This window comes from Echeneis naucrates, chromosome 2 (genome assembly GCF_900963305.1).
Source record: "Echeneis naucrates chromosome 2, fEcheNa1.1, whole genome shotgun sequence".
Lineage (NCBI taxonomy): Eukaryota > Metazoa > Chordata > Actinopteri > Carangiformes > Echeneidae > Echeneis > Echeneis naucrates.
Genome location: NC_042512.1, coordinates 3,842,229 through 3,858,615, shown reverse-complemented (window position 1 = coordinate 3,858,615; position 16,387 = coordinate 3,842,229). Strand labels below are relative to the sequence as shown.

Genomic DNA, 16,387 nt, shown 5'->3' with positions numbered 1-16,387 from the left:
TGCTGACATCTTGACTCTCATGTTCAGTAACTGTTGATGTTCTAACTGGATTGTTGGCTTTTAATTTAAATGTAGTCAAACATTATTCACAGGTGATGAAATGTAAGTTTGAATGATTCACTTTCAGTAAAGTTGTTGATAAATGAACAGATGATAAACTGCAGCTGTTGTTTCTTGTTCTCTCCATCAGATGTCTGTGAACTGGAACTGGACACAAACACAATCCAGAGAAACCTCAAACTGTCTGACAACAACAGGAAGGTGACACATGTAGCAGAGGATCAGTCATATCCTGATCATCCAGACAGATTTAATAACTGTCCTCAGCTGCTGTATAGAAATGGTCTGACCGGTTGCTGTTACTGGGAGGTCGAGTGGAGTGGAGTGGTTCATATCTCAGTGAGCTACAGAGGAATCAGAAGGAAAGGATACAGTACTGATTGTGTATTTGGACACAATGATCAGTCCTGGACTCTAACCTGCTCTGATTAGGCCTTCATTTTCTTCTTCCTGCCTCCTGTTGGACTGTCAGTTTATTTCAGTTCCACTGATCTGTTCAGTAGCATGATGTCCCGGGACTTCAGGCTGCAGTCTGAATGAGACAAACATGGATCACAGGAACCGTTCAGTTCCTCCAAGAGAATCATCAGGAACTCAGAGTTCATCATCACAGCAATCAGCTGCTCTTCAAGCCTGTCTGGTTTTTAAAGGGAGCCTGAGATGGCACTTCCCACCCAGAACACTCCAGGATTCATTCAGAGCCTTAATCCAACCCTTTTGGACCAGGCTGCTCCCACAGTGACTGAAACAGGAAAAGTCATTTCCACCTCCTGCTTTGGAGCGTTATAACAGCTCTGCAGCAAGCTGAGCTCTCTGATCTGTACAGGTGAGCCATGAAGGCCAGCACGTACTTTGGCCTGTGAGCTGTGAAGCATCGGACACAAAAACACACAAATACAACACATGATGCCCTGAGAGACGATACCTGAGCAGGAGAACTAGTCACTGCATGTACAGCTGCTTCTTATCTGGAGTTTTTTTCTGTAATCTATAATAAAGTAGAAAAGAGACACAGCTCCACAGTAACAGAGGTGTGCTGCTGTAACGCTGAGTGCTGGATTCATGTTCAGTTTATGGTTTTAGAATCAGTGATGCATTCATGTAGAAACATCAGTTTAATGTTGCAGCTGATTTCATCAGGTTATATTCTGCTGACCAGACTGAATCAATAAAGTTTTGTTTCAACACGTCATCGTTTAAATGTTGGTTGTATTTTGCATTTGTCAGCTGAATCCACAGAGTGACTGAAATGATGAAGTAAATCCAGGAAAGGAAAAACATTTGGCTCTGAATCTCAATGTAGTTTTGAACAAAGAGCTCCAGCTGAAGAAAACAATGCTGTCTGTTTCCAGATGATGAAGAACTCAGTTCTCAGTTGATGCTCAGTTATCTCCATCTAGTGGACAGATGGTAGAAGTTGATTCCTGAAAAGAGGAAGTGACTTTTCCTCAGATCAAACTGTTGAAGGAGAACGAGCAGCTTCTTCCTCACTGACTCACTCAACCTCTGTCTCCTGGGTTTGGATTTAGTCTGGTCTGGGTCTGGGTCTAAGACCAGGTGGGCCTGCTCAGAGTCTCTGTGTTGGATGTGAGCTGCTGAAATCTCTGAACACCATGACACAGATAATATCAGTCTGATGTGTCATCTGTAATCCAGATGTTGTCAGCAACAAACAGATGTTCCTGACAGAAGCTGTGCTGATGATGATTCTGGATAGAAACTGGGAGGAAATAACTTTATTCTCCTTTTGTTTTTCCACGGACGGGGAGAGCACGTGCATTTTCTTTAATAGCTCAGTGACAGAAGTTAACTCTCTCTGCTCAGCGGCGTCCCGCTCGCAGACAGCAGTTTTATTTTGAAAACCAACCGGATTCTCTTTGCTTTAGAAAGTCCAACTTCCTGCCTGTCTCATGTAAAGACAGAACAGCAGATCTAAGTTAGTTAGATCAACTCGGAAACTACGGTGGCTGGTAAGTGCAAAACAAAATTACTAAGTGCGAAACACTTTTACAAAGCGTGAAACAAATGTACATGTTGGGAAACATTTTTATCTTTTATTCAACAAAATTACATAATAAAAACACTCTTACCACAGACAAAATAAATTTATATTTTAAAAAACAAATTTACAAGTGGCAGAACACTTGTACAAATCCCGAAACAAATGTCCAAACGACAGAATCTTCCGGAAGGGGAATGTACCAAATGCCGGAAGTGATCCAGAAGAAGATTGACTGTGAGCTCAAAAAGTTTGTATCGGTTTGTGTGGCGGGAAAACTTTGCGGAGTGAAAGTTTATGGCAGCATGGAGTAAATGATGTTTTGGCCGTTTTGTGGAAACGACTTGAGCCAATTTACGCGGTTGTGTTTTCCGTGCGGACGATCTGTAGAATGTTTAACGTTGATGAACGGACCAGACGGAAGGAGCACGCGCACAGGAGACATCTAATAAACAGCCGGAAAATGCTAAACAAGCTAAGTGTAGCATCGCGCTAACTAGCTGAAGCCGCTGTCAGACATGCAGTGAATTAAAGTGCACCGTTTCATTTAGCAACCAATCGTTGTCTTCACGGAATAGCAACGCGTTTAGTTAGTATGTGTTGCTAGTTTTTATCTTAGGCTTACAGTTATGCTAAATGCACAATTGTTGCTGATTGTTTTAGCTGCTGCTATCTTTCTGTTTTGATACGGAACTCCGTTCATTCCAGCAGAACAACCATGAACATCATATAAACAATTCATGGAGGACAGAAAGTCAAAGTCAAAAGAACTGTGGGCCGAAAGGAAACAGGTCCAGGTACGTGTGTGGATATATCTGTAAAATATGGAAGTCAATATGTGTGTGTGTGAAATGAATGATATCTTTTTGTTATTTTAGCAGATAAACATGGATTGATGGCGCCACATGGAGCTGATTTAAAAGCTCAGAGAGGGAAAACACTCCCATTATATACAGATCCGGAGGTAGCAGCACCTGATCTACTGAAGCATGATGTGAAGTTTACACGGTGCAAACATCAGCCTGCGGACTCTTAAAAGGATGATTCCTCTCCAAACGCCATCAGGTTGGAACTTCGTGGACCTGGACAACTGTTTGGCTATCGGACGATGTGGCAGGTACTCAGACAAAAGTCCAATCTTCGAGTGAAGAGAGATGATGTGATGAATGAGAGAGCACGCAGAAGGTTTCTAAGAAGAAGCTGCTACTCAATGGGAGCGAACTGTATGTGGCATGCAGATGGTTCTGATAAACTGGCTCTCTCAGGACGCATGGATGGATTTTTTCACCTAAAGTGCTGTGGCTCCAATGTGGACCGACAAATAACAAGAAGCCAACAGTGATCGCTGAGAATCTCCTCTCATGAGACTGAGGACTGATTGTGGCACGGAGAATGCATTATGGCTGCCATTCAGTCTCCCCTACGCCTCCATCATGATGACTGCTGCTCTGGGCCGTCCAGCCACATGTATGGCTCATCCACGAATAAGCAGCGTGTTGAATCCTGGTGGGCCATATTTAGAAGGGGAAGGTAAGTGGCCTTCATGAAGTCATTTTATTATGACTGACCTTTCATTTGATTTTTATCTTTATGTTCTATCGCAGATGAACTCCTCTAAACATATATAATAATTGAAGCTGGGACTTTAACGTGTTCATTTCAATTCATTCATTACAAAACCTTTAATGAATTAGATTTTTTTAATGGAGTCCCACTTCTACTAATAATATATATTTACTTCCGATTCTATCCATTTCTACAGGTCTCAGTTCTGGATGGAGTTGTTTGCTGGATACTTCAACGGGAGCCATGAGCATCAGTGCCTTCTGAGATGTTGCTATGGTGATGTTGGATGAGTGTGTGAGACTGTGGAACAGTCACAGGATTCACACTTCCAGAACAGCGTCATGTCCAATGAACTGTACTGCTGACCACACAGGTAATATTGGTGATGGATGGATATTTCCATGTTTGTTTTATTATTATTATTTTATTGCTGAAATGTAAATAAATAATATAAATGTTATTTATTGTATCTAACACAGATTTGGCTCACAGACTGGATTTGAGATTGAACCAGCTGATTTGGATGCTGTTCCAGAGGCGAGCCTGTCAATAGCTCCATGTGGGGACTCAACATGCAGGAGGACTTTGACTTTGTTATGGAGCACAAACAACTACAGAAGCCAGAGAACTGGGAGTCTGCAACAGAACTGTACATGAAGCTGAAAGAAACTGCTCAGCTGTGAGTCAGTGACAAAGGGAATTTTCCCTTTACACATTATCAAGTGCTTACTCATTGGGGTTTCTGTCCTATTTCTATTAATTAATTTATTTATTTTTTAAATTAATTAATTTTTTTAATATACATGTCAAGAGCCATGAGATGACTGTGCTGTGATTTGGTATTAGACAAGTAACACAGAATTGAATCAATATTGCCATGACTGAAAAACATGCAATTTTTCTGTCTTAAAATAGTTTGGAAAAAACTCAACCAATCTATCACAGATGCAATCAGAAGGAAATATTTGTAATTTTTTTATTGTTTGTCAACATAACATTTACATTCCCATTGTTTAATTTCTTCAGATGAACAGGTACCAGAATCATTTGGAAACATCACAAGGAAAAGTGAATGACAAGCTAAGAAATCTGATTTGGAGTGGTGGAACACTGCAGTCTGTCTGAACACCAAGTGTCACAGCTTCATTTTTGCTGAGTTTGAAATCAATTGATAAAAACTATAGCAAAGTAATGAGTCCCTATATTTTTGTAAGTATGGAATACAAAACTTCTTGAAATTTGTTTTGTCTAAAACTTAACAGTGAAAATCTTAACTGTGTGGAGAGGAAAAAAAAAACAAAACAAAACACCTTTTGGGAGTCTGGTCTCGAGGGATGATCTAGTTACCAATTACAAGTTACAGTTACAAGTCCATGTGTGACTTAAACACAGTGTGTGAATCTAGGAGTGCTAATTTCAATGTGTTTGAACATGTATTGGGAACTGGGAATGGAGAGTCATCCAGGAACTCTATTCTTGGCGATGGTTCCAATCCGGACGGGGGAGGTGAAGTCAGCCCAGCTGCAAACATCAAAACATCCTCCAGAGACAGCAGCCTGACCTTCTGCAAAGAAAAACCTTCAGTTACATCTTGGCAATGTATTTTCTCAACAAAGTCGAAAAATAAATTGTGATTGACAAACCTTCACAAAAAAAAAAAAAAAAAAACACAGTCCGCCCTGTAGCCCAAAGTTTGACTTTCTTTAAGTCTCCTGTTACTTCCTGATGGACTGAGGTCAGGTTTGAAGAGTGCTCTAGTTCCAGACCAGTGAGTGGCTTTTCAGAGTGGCACAGGACAGGGGCCAGCAAAGTAGGCTGTTGCTGCAGTGCAGTCAGAAACTGAAGAGCTGAAAGACCATCTTTGAATCTAAAAAGTCACCACAAACATTGTTTCACATTTAAATGACCTAAAGAAACTTCAATGTTTTATAAAATGACTATCCACCCAAACATATAGAAATGAGTAAAATGGTTGTGTTGAACATTACTGATTTAAAGAAGAACTCTGTGTCTTGCTTTGCACTTGGCAGGGTAATTGTTTTTGAAAAATAGTTCAAGCAACAAAGCGTGTCATGTGATATATAAAGTTAATGATCATTAACCATTAGTGTTGTTTACAGCTAACCCTGTTTCATACCATTTGCATTGTACACCAAGAACCTAAACCTAAATAAATTACAATTAACATTAAGTGAGTCACTGTCGTTTTTTTTACTTACCCGTAGCAAGTACTCCTGACTGGATTTGTTTCAGGTGGATCCAGATCCTCAGTGTCAGATATTACTATCTGAAAAACAAATGAAAATGTCTGAAACAACACACTGAAAGCAAAGAACATCAGGCTGCCATAATCTGCCTTAATACCTGTCCAGGCTGAGCTGTGGATGAATCTCTGAAACATGATGAAATTGATAAACTGATGAACTTTATGATACAGAATATAACAGAGCTTTGAGTAACATTTAGAGGTAGAGAGGAACCATAGATTTATAAATAAGATTATTTTGTTATAAATGATATCACACGTATGATATTTTCTACCACATGTTCATCACAATCACATCAACAACTTAAAGACAAATGACTTCTTTTGTAAAACTAACACCTACCCTTTATCTTCAGGTTTGCGTTTGGGAGAACTGTGTTTTTTTTGGTTCAAAAACCTGAGAAGAAAAGCACAATTGCCAGCAACTTTAAACAGCTTCCATTATTGTTCCCTCACCACATACAGTATATATCAATGGTGAAAGGTTATCAGGGGTGTCTGATTGGAATAGTAAATGCCAAATAATCAAGACTTGGTTTTTAGAGTTAATGCTTGAAACCAAATGCACATCCTATCAATAAATAAAAACAAAAAAAAACTGAATCAAAGTACTAACTGTATAAATGAACGTACCAAAGTGTCAGCTGCATTGAATTCAGCTGTGCTCCTCGATGTGATGACAATTTCAGAATCAGAGTCTGATGTATCAACCTCTGTAGTAAAAACAAACAACACATTATTAATTATGCTACATCAGAGTAAATAAATATCTAAAAAATATTGAATGAAGAGATCCACAAACCTCCTCTAAAGTGTGTTTCTAGGCAAATGAAAAAAGTGCCTTTCCTATTTCCTTCTTATATTCTGCCAGTTTGAATGGGCTTTCTGACCCAGGCACATGGAGCACCTCTGAACAGTCTGGATACAAAAGAAGGTCTGCTCCTTCATCCATCTTCTTGTTAAATGTTCTCATTTCTTGGACAGCTTGCTTCAGTAGATCAGGTGCTGCTACCTCCGGATCTGTATATAATGGGAGTGTTTTCCCTCTCTGAGCTTTTAAATCAGCTCCATGTGGCGCCATCAATCCATGTTTATCTGCTAAAATAACAAAAAGATATCATTCATTTCACACACACACATATTTACTTCCATATTTTACAGATATATCCACACACGTACCTGGACCTGTTTCCTTTCGGCCCACAGTTCTTTTGACTTTGACTTTCTGTCCTCCATGAATTGTTTATATGATGTTCATGGTTGTTCTGCTGGAATGAACGGAGTTCCGTATCAAAACAGAAAGTTAGCAGCAGCTAAAACAATCAGCAACAATTGTGCATTTAGCATAAATATACGCCTAAAATAAAATAAATAAATAAAAACTAGCGACGCATACTAACTAAACGCGTTGCTATTCCGTGAAGACAACGATTGGCTGCTAAATGAAACGGTGCACTTTAATTCACTGCATGTCTGACAGCGGCTTCAGCTAGTTAGCGCGATGCTACACTTAGCTTGTTTAGCATTTTCCGGCTGTTTATTAGATGTCTCCTGTGCGCGTGCTCCTTCCGTCTGGTCCGTTCATGAACGTTAAACATTCTACAGATCGTCCGCACGGAAAACACAACCGCGTAAATTGGCTCAAGTTGTTTCCACAAAACGGCCAAAACATCATTTACTCCATGCTGCCACAAACTTTCACTCTGCAAAGTTTTCCCGCCACACAAACCGATACAAACTTTTTGAGCTCACAGTCAATCTTCTTCTGGATCACTTCCGGCATTTGGTACATTCCCCTTCCGGAGGATTTTGTCGTTTGGAAATTTGTTTCGGGATTTGTAAAAGTGTTCTGCCACTTTTAAATTTGTCTTTTAAAATATACATTTATTTTGTCTGTGGTAAGAGTGTTTTTATTGTGTAATTTTGTTTAATAAAAGATAAAAATGTTTCCCAACATGTACATTTGTTTTGCACTTAGTAATTTTGTTTTGCACTTACCAGCCACCGTAGGTAATTTTTAGTTTTAACTCAGATCTGCTGTTCTGTCTTTACATGAGACAGGCACGAAGTTGGACTTTCTAAAGCCAAGAGAATCCGGTTGGTTTTCAAAATAAAACTGCTGTCTGCAGGACGCCGCTGACCAGAGAGAGTTCACTTCTGTCACTGAGCTATTAAAGAAAAATGCACGTGCTCTCCCCGTCGGGGAATCGAACCCCGGTCTTCCGCGTGACAGGCGGAGATACTGTCCACTATACTAACGAGGAGCTGGAAAGCGAAAAATCATGTGATATAACGTCACTTCCTTCGTGGAAAAACAACTGGAGAATAAGTTCTTTCCTCCCAGTTTCTATCCAGAATCATCATCAGCACAGCTTCTGTCAGGAACATCTGTTTGTTGCTGACAACATCTGGATTACAGATGACACATCAGACTGATATTATCTGTGTCATGGTGTTCAGAGATTTCAGCAGCTCACATCCAACACAGAGACTCTGAGCAGGCCCACCTGGTCTTAGACCCAGACCCAGACCCAGACCTAAATCCAAACCCAGGAGACAGAGGTTGAGTGAGTCAGTGAGGAAGAAGCTGCTCGTTCTCCTTCAACAGTTTGATCTGAGGAAAAGTCACTTCCTCTTTTCAGGAATCAACTTCTACCATCTGTCCACTAGATGGAGATAACTGAGCATCAACTGAGAACTGAGTTCTTCATCATCTGGAAACAGACAGCATTGTTTTCTTCAGCTGGAGCTCTTTGTTCAAATCTACATTGAGGTTCAGAGCCAAATGTTTTTCCTTTCCTGGATTTACTTCATCATTTCAGTCACTCTGTGGATTCAGCTGACAAATGCAAAATACAACCAACATTTAAACGATGACGTGTTGAAACAAAACTTTATTGATTCAGTCTGGTCAGCAGAATATAACCTGATGAAATCAGCAACATTAAACTGATGTTTCTACATGAATGCATCACTGATTCTAAAACCATAAACTGAACATGAATCCAGCACTCAGCGTTACAGCAGCACACCTCTGTTACTGTGGAGCTGTGTCTCTTTTCTACTTTATTATAGATGACAGAAAAAAACTCCAGATAAGAAGCAGCTGTACATGCAGTGACTAGTTCTCCTGCTCAGGTATCGTCTCTCAGGGCATCATGTGTTGTCTTTGTGTGTCTTTGTGTCCGATGCTTCACAGCTCACAGGCCAAAGTACGTGCAGGCCTTCATGGCTCACCTGTACAGATCAGAGAGCTCAGCTTGCTGCAGAGCTGTTATAACGCTCCAAAGCAGGAGGTGGAAATGACTTTTCCTGTTTCAGTCACTGTGGGAGCAGCCTGGTCCAAAAGGGTTGGATTAAGGCTCTGAATGAATCCTGGAGTGTTCTGGGTGGGAAGTGCCATCTCAGGCTCCCTTTAAAAACCAGACGGGCTTGAAGAGCAGTTGATTGCTGTGATGATGAACTATGACTTCCTGATGATTCTCTTGGAGGAACTGAACGGTTCCTGTGATCCATGTTTGTCTCATTCAGACTGCAGCCTGAAGTCCCGGGGACATCATGCTAATGAACAGATCAATGGAACTGAAATAAACTGACAGTCCAACAGGAGGCAGGAAGAAGAAAGTAAAGGCCACAGACAACAATTCATCTGAAGATATTCAGTATTAATGCTGAGAGAAGTTCAGATCTCATCGTCAGTCCAGCCATCACATTTTCTTCCCTTTTTACCAACAGTGAAGTATAACAGTTTCTAGTTTCAAGCCTCCTTCAATACAACTTCCTCAGAGACACTGAAGAACGAGACCCAACGAAGAACCCAGGATAGAGAGGTTCAGTGAACGTGGTGTTGAAGGTGTGGAGGTGGATCAGTGAGTCAGAGGAGACTCTGTAGAAGGACAGAGAGCCAGCAGGACAGTCCACATACACTGCTACTCTGTTAGAGACAGAGGAGGAGGAGAGGGATGTTTTTCTGTTGTTGTGACAGACAGAGTAACCACCATTAGAGCACATCAGAGTCCAGGAATGATCGTTATATTCGAACAAACAGTCATCACTGTGTCCTTTCCTTCTGATTCCTCTGTAGCTCACTGAGATATAAACCACTCCTCTCCACTCAACCTCCCAGTAACAGCGACCAGTCAGACCATTTCTACACAGCAGCTGAGGACAGTTATTAAATCTGTCTGGATGAGCAGGATATGACTGATACTCTGCTACACGTGTCACCTTCCTGTTGTTGTCAGACAGTTTGAGGTTTCTGTGGATTGTGTTTGTGTCCAGTTCCAGTTCACAGACATCTGATGGAGAGAACAAGAAACAACAGCTGCAGTTTATCATCTGTTCATTTATCAACAACTTTACTGAAAGTGAACCATTCAAACTTACATTTCATCAGCTGTGAATAATGTTTGACTACATTTAAATGAAAAGCCAACAATCCAGTTAGAACATCAACAGTTACTGAACATGAGAGTCAAGATGTCAGCAATGTTCTGCTTTTTTTCTGCTGTGGAGTCAAAGATGACGGCTGATGGAGATCCACATCAATAAACACATGAAGTGTTGATCCTGAATGAAACTCATCTTTGGACTTCAGTCAGAAATGTAAAAATCTAGTGTAACATGAGCAGCTGAGTTTTCATGAATCAAAATGAAAACACACTCACACTTCCTCGGACCAGGTCTCAGTGTCTGTGGTCCACCATGGTCCACCCTGGAGGAAGAAACAGAGTCAGGATCAACTTGATCCACCATCAAACATGAAGCAGAGTTCCTCAGAGCTGTCCAGACCTGAGAGTGTCCAGTCTCCAGTCTGGATCCTCCAGTCCAGCAGACAGAAGCTTCACTCCTGAGTCTCCTGGATGATTGTAGCTCAGGTCCAGTTCTCTCAGATGGGAGGGGTTGGAGCTGAGAGCTGAGGCCAGAGAAGAACAGCCTTCCTCTGAGAGCAGGCATCCTGAAAGACTGAACACACACATCAAGAAGGTTGAATCTGTGTGACTGACTGTGGTCTGAGATTATTCACCAAACATCAGGTCTGAGTATTCAAGGTTCTTAAGAGATTTCAACATCACCTGACCAACATTTTATCGGGATAACAGATAGGAAGTACTACTGAAGGAAGTACTCAATAAAAAATTTGCAAATACGCTTCACTTCCTAAACTAGTAGAACGCCATCATGTCATCCGCTCCACTTCACTGGACCCTTATGTCCAAAAGAACAACACTTTCCTTTTGCATTAAGGGGGAAATTAACCGCAGTGATCAAAAATATTTGGTCAGGTCTTTAGACACTGCAGCAGGAACAACAAGCACTTATGAGTTGCATGAATTAAACAAGCTGGCACTTTTTAGAGAATCAGTAGAACAAAGAAACATTATGAGCAAAAACACAGTCAGTGGAGTGGAGGTCCGTGAAATATTTTCCTGAATGAGAACTCCATCATCACAACTGTCATAGATGGCAAAAGCAGCAGAAAGGTTCTGTCCACTTCCGCAAATCAATGATTCATTATGGAACGTGAAGCTTTTTATCTTGACGATCTCTCAAATAAGCAAATCTCTTCAGTTCATTTTATCTAATTTAATGAGAAATTATTACAAATATAGAAAACGTCTTAACAAAAACTTGAATTCTGACCTGAGAGTTTCCAGCTCACAGTGGGGACTCTTCAGTCCAGCAGACAGCAGCTCCACTCCTGAATCCTGCAGGTTGTTGTTACTCAGGTCCAGATCTCTCAGACTAGAGGACTGGGAGCTGAGGACTGAGGACAGAGCTTCACAGCTTCTGTCTGAGAGGTTACAGCTGCTCAGTCTGAGGAGGAATCAGAAAAACAAGAGAAAATGATTACAAAAATGTGTTCTTGGTTTGAGCAAATAAAAGTATTTAGTCGATCTTGTTGGATTTATGTGCACATACAGAACTTTGTTGGAGGCTTTGACCACTGGCAGCAGCCTCAGAAGAGCCTCCTCTGAAGCAGAGTATTTCTTCAGGTCAAACACGTCCAGATCTTTTTCTGATGACAGTAAGATGAAGACCAGAGCTGACCATTGAGCAGGAGACAGTTTATCTGTGGAGAGACGTCCTGATCTCAGGGACTGTTGGATCTCCTCCACCAGAGAACCATCATTCAGTTCATTCAGACAGTGAAACAGGTTGATACTTTTCTCTGGAGACAGATTCTCACTGATCTTCTTCTTGATGTACTGGACGGTTTCCTGATTGGTCTCTGAGCTACTTCCTGTCTGTGTCACCAGGCCTCGTAGGAGAGTTTGGTTGGTCTGCAGTGAAAGACCCAGAAGGAACCGGAGGAACAAGTCCAGGTGTCCATGTAGACTCTGTAAGGCCTCATCCACAGCACTCTGGTAAAAAATTAAAGGTTCAGGGTTTTTTTTAAAAAGGTTTGACCAAAGGAAGGTTGTTTGTTTTTCTGCCATCAGATTGACTCCAGAGTTGATGAAGGTCAGATGGACATGAAGAGCAGCCAGAAACTCCTGAACACTCAGATGGACGAAGCAGAAGACCTTGTCCTGGTACAGCCCTGTCTCCTCTTTGAAGATCTGTGTGAACACTCCTGAGTAAACTGATGCTGCTCTGATATCGATGCCACACTCTGTCAGGTCTGATTCATAGAAGATCAGGTTTCCTTTCTGCAGCTGCTCAAAAGCCACTTTTCCCAGAGACTCAATCATCTTCCTGGTCTCTGGACTCCAGTGCGGATCTGACTCAGCTCCTCCATCGTACTTGACCTTCTTCAGTTTGGACTGAACCACCAGGAAGTGGATGTACATCTCAGTCAGGGTCTTGGGCAGCTCTCCTCCCTCTCTGGTCTTCAACACCTCCTCCAGAACTGTAGCAGTGATCCAGCAGAAGACTGGGATGTGGCACATGATGTGGAGGCTTCGTGACGTCTTGATGTGGGAGATGATCCTGCTGGCCTGCTCCTCATGTCTGAACCTCTTCCTGAAGTACTCCTCCTTCTGGGGGTCATTGAACCCTCTGACCTCTGTCACCATGTCAACACACTGAGGAGGGATCTGATTGGCTGCTGCAGGTCGTGTGGTTATCCAGAGGCGAGCAGAGGGAAGCAGTTTCCCCCTGATGAGGTTTGTCAGCAGCACGTCCACTGAGGTGGACTCTGTAGGATCAGTCAGGACCTCAGTGTTGTGGAAGTCCAGAGGAAGTCGACACTCATCCAGACCGTCAAAGATGAACACAAGCTGGAAGTGATCAAAGCTGCACATTCCTGCTTCTTTGGTTTCAGTGAAGAAGAGATGAACAAGTTCCACCAAGCTGAACTTCTTCTCTTTCAGCACATTCAGCTCTCTGAAGGTGAAGGGGAATGTGAACTCTATGTCCTGGTTGGCTTTGTCTTCAGCCCAGTCCAGAGTGAACTTCTGTGTTAAGACGGTTTTCCCAATGCCAGCCACTCCCTTTGTCATCACTGTTCTGATTGGTTGGTCTCTTCCAGGTGGGGGTTTAAAGATGTCTTCTTGTCTGATGCTTGTTTCTGCTCTGTCCTGTTTCCTGGATGCTGTTTCAATCTGTCTGACCTCATGTTCCTCATTGACCTCTCCAGTCCCTCCCTCTGTGATGTAGAGCTCTGTGTAGATCTGATTCAGAAGGGTTGGGTTTCCTGCTTTAGAAATCCCCTCAAACACACACTGGTGCTTCTTTTTCAGAGCAGATTTGAGTTTATGTCGACAAACTTGAGCACGACTTTCTGAATAAACAAAAAACAAATTAGATTTAAAAAACTACAAGGTTGATGTTTACTTAGGGAATAAGGAATAAGAGTATGATCATATTTCTCTCCATCTCCTGAGACTTCAGTAAATGTCTAATTGATCCATCATATTAAATCCTCTTACCTCTCTGCAGACAGTCAGCCAGCTCCTCCTGCTTCATCCTCCTCAGGAAGTTCACTGTGATCTTCAGAAATGCCTCTCTGCTCCTCCTCTGCTCTTCATCCACCTCATCATCCTCATTCTTGATGAATTGTGGGTAATCTGGACTCAGACTCCTTTTGATTTTATTCAGCTCATTCTTCACATAACAGACGATGTTCTCCTCCAGCAGCTGGAACACAATAACATCCTGTGTAAAGTTCACTCTCAGTATAAACTGATGGATCAAAGCATCAGATCATCAGTCAGCAGAGTTCAACTTTAGCTGCTGCTGTATCATCTGCTGCCACGTCTCTTTCCAGAGCTACACAGAAAGATTCAGACCTGCTGACTTCACTACACTAACTTCACTGGTGTAACTTACTAAGTTTGACTTTAGATTCTGACAACACAGAGATCCTGAACATCACATGAAGACCAAACTGATACAGCCCTTCAACACATCAACTTAGGAAGTGAAAATTCAGGGTATTAACTGTGACTGTGGCTGAAGATAGATCAGACCACCTGAACTAGTTCACTGATGAATTATTCCATCTTTAAACCCTGTAGAGACAGAGTCCATGGAGGTCCAGGACTGAATCTGATTAACTTTGGTCTTTGTTATTAAGTCACAGCTGAAATGATCTGAAAAAAAAAAACAACAAAAAAAAAAACAAAACAAAACTAAATAAACTTTTCTTTAAGATTCACTGTAGTTGAACAAGAAGGAGCAGAAATGTTTTGTAAAAGTCTCCAACAGACCATATTAATACAGAACATATCTGTTGAGGCTGATGGATTATTGCTCTGTGGTGAACTACAACTCCCAGTCCTCTCCCACTCTCTCCCACCCCAAACCTGTTCAATCCCAATTCAACTCCTGTCTGTCACAGAGTAAAGCTCTACTGGTCTAAAGAGTGCAGCTTCAAACTCTAGTCTTTGTTGGTGTCTGTTGTAGTCACTGGATGAACATTTACACACCATAAATATGGAGTCCAGGTCTGTGTGATGATGTTTGTCCGACTGAACTCTGAGGAGAAAAGACACAAACACACAGTTTGTTCCAGGAGTTTTCTATGAACACCAGAGAAACTGATAGACAAGCTTTGATACCTTTAATGAGTCAAACAACAACAAATGATCAGCTTTTACCTTTTTTCTTTGATAAAGTCATTCATAGACTGATCACTCTTCATGGACACACAGCTGGATACAGCAGACTGTTTTCCTCCCTTAAAGTAAATAGGACGCTCCATAGACCGATCACTCTTCATGGACACACAACTGGATACAGCAGACTGTTGTCCTCCCTTAAAGTCAATAGAACGACCCATAGACCGATCACTCTTCATGGACACACAGCTTGTTTCAGGAAAATTTTGTCTTGACTTCTGGTTGCTAGAAGAAACAGAGCTGACAGTAAAATAATCAACAAACAATAAACTGAGAAGAAACTCAAGAATGGTTTTCCTTTGTATAGCTAAGAATCACCCAGAATATTTTATTGTTTAAATTCTTAAATTTTTTTATTAAATTTACTTGTCACTTGGACAGTTTGAATGTTTTTGAAGGGTGCAAATAAAGATAATAATAAGACAAATACAGATTATTATTATTGTTGTTGTTGTTGTTATTATTAATTATCGTAATATCTCCACATGCTAGTTGAGCTCCCTGTGAAAACAAAGACAAATAAAAAAACAGCAGTAAAAAATGTAAGTGACAGTGAGAGTGAATAATGATGGAGCAGTGATCTGAGTGCTGAGCTCTGACAGATGGACAGTTAGAGATCCTCATCTCACCTCTGAGCTTTGGTCTGACTCTCATGTTCCCCACACAGAGTGGTTTTAGAGGGAGGGGCTCCCTCCTCTCTGTCCTCACACTGATTCATAGCTGAGCCTCCACCTTCACACAAACACAACAAAAAGATTCATTACAACAGGCATTACATCACAGGATACATAATCAGCATTACTGTCACTAATATGTCATTAGCTTCAGCTTTTAACTCCCAACAGCAAACTGTTGTTTATTACAGAATCTGACTGAGATCAACAGAGACAGAACATCCAGAAACAACATTCAAGATTAATGTTCATTCCAACATTCAATTATTTATATTTGCATTATACACACAATTTCTAATTGCATCAGATAAATATTGACATTTTGTAACATTTGAAAAGGCCAAAAACTTACAATTCATTAAATAATTACAAGCCTAATCAAACATCAGTTACATCTAAACCAATTTGACCTTTATCAGGAAACCCTAGACTGGAGAGGTGGTTCCTTCATCTAATGTTTAGGATGCACCTTAAACATTTGTTTCTTTGTTTGACATATTATTTAAATACTGTGCCTCCACAATTTCAGACACATATCAGTCAAACCTCTCAGTAATCTGCAGGTTTCAGAGAAATGTATCTCAGCTCTGATGGTGCTTCTTCTCTCTGTCCACTAGATGGTGGTATCTGACTGTGGATGTGTTGATGGAGCTGTGATTTATTGATACATTATTATTATTATACATTATTGATCAGACTACATGTGATAATGTAAAGATTTCTGTTTTTCTTCTAATAATCCAACAATAAAAACAAG

The 16,387-nt window shown here is 41.0% G+C and overlaps 1 protein-coding gene and 1 non-coding gene across 2 annotated transcripts in view; one reads left to right on the top strand and one right to left on the bottom strand.

The window, feature by feature from the left end:
• The window catches only part of LOC115057438 (NLR family CARD domain-containing protein 3-like), a 217,258-nt gene that overhangs the window by 5,682 nt on the left and 195,189 nt on the right, over window positions 1-16,387 (top strand). The gene's annotated exons all lie outside the window — the stretch shown is intronic.
• trnad-guc (transfer RNA aspartic acid (anticodon GUC)) lies at window positions 8,084-8,155 on the bottom strand. The gene has a single exon. It is a non-coding gene; the product is annotated as a tRNA-Asp (tRNA).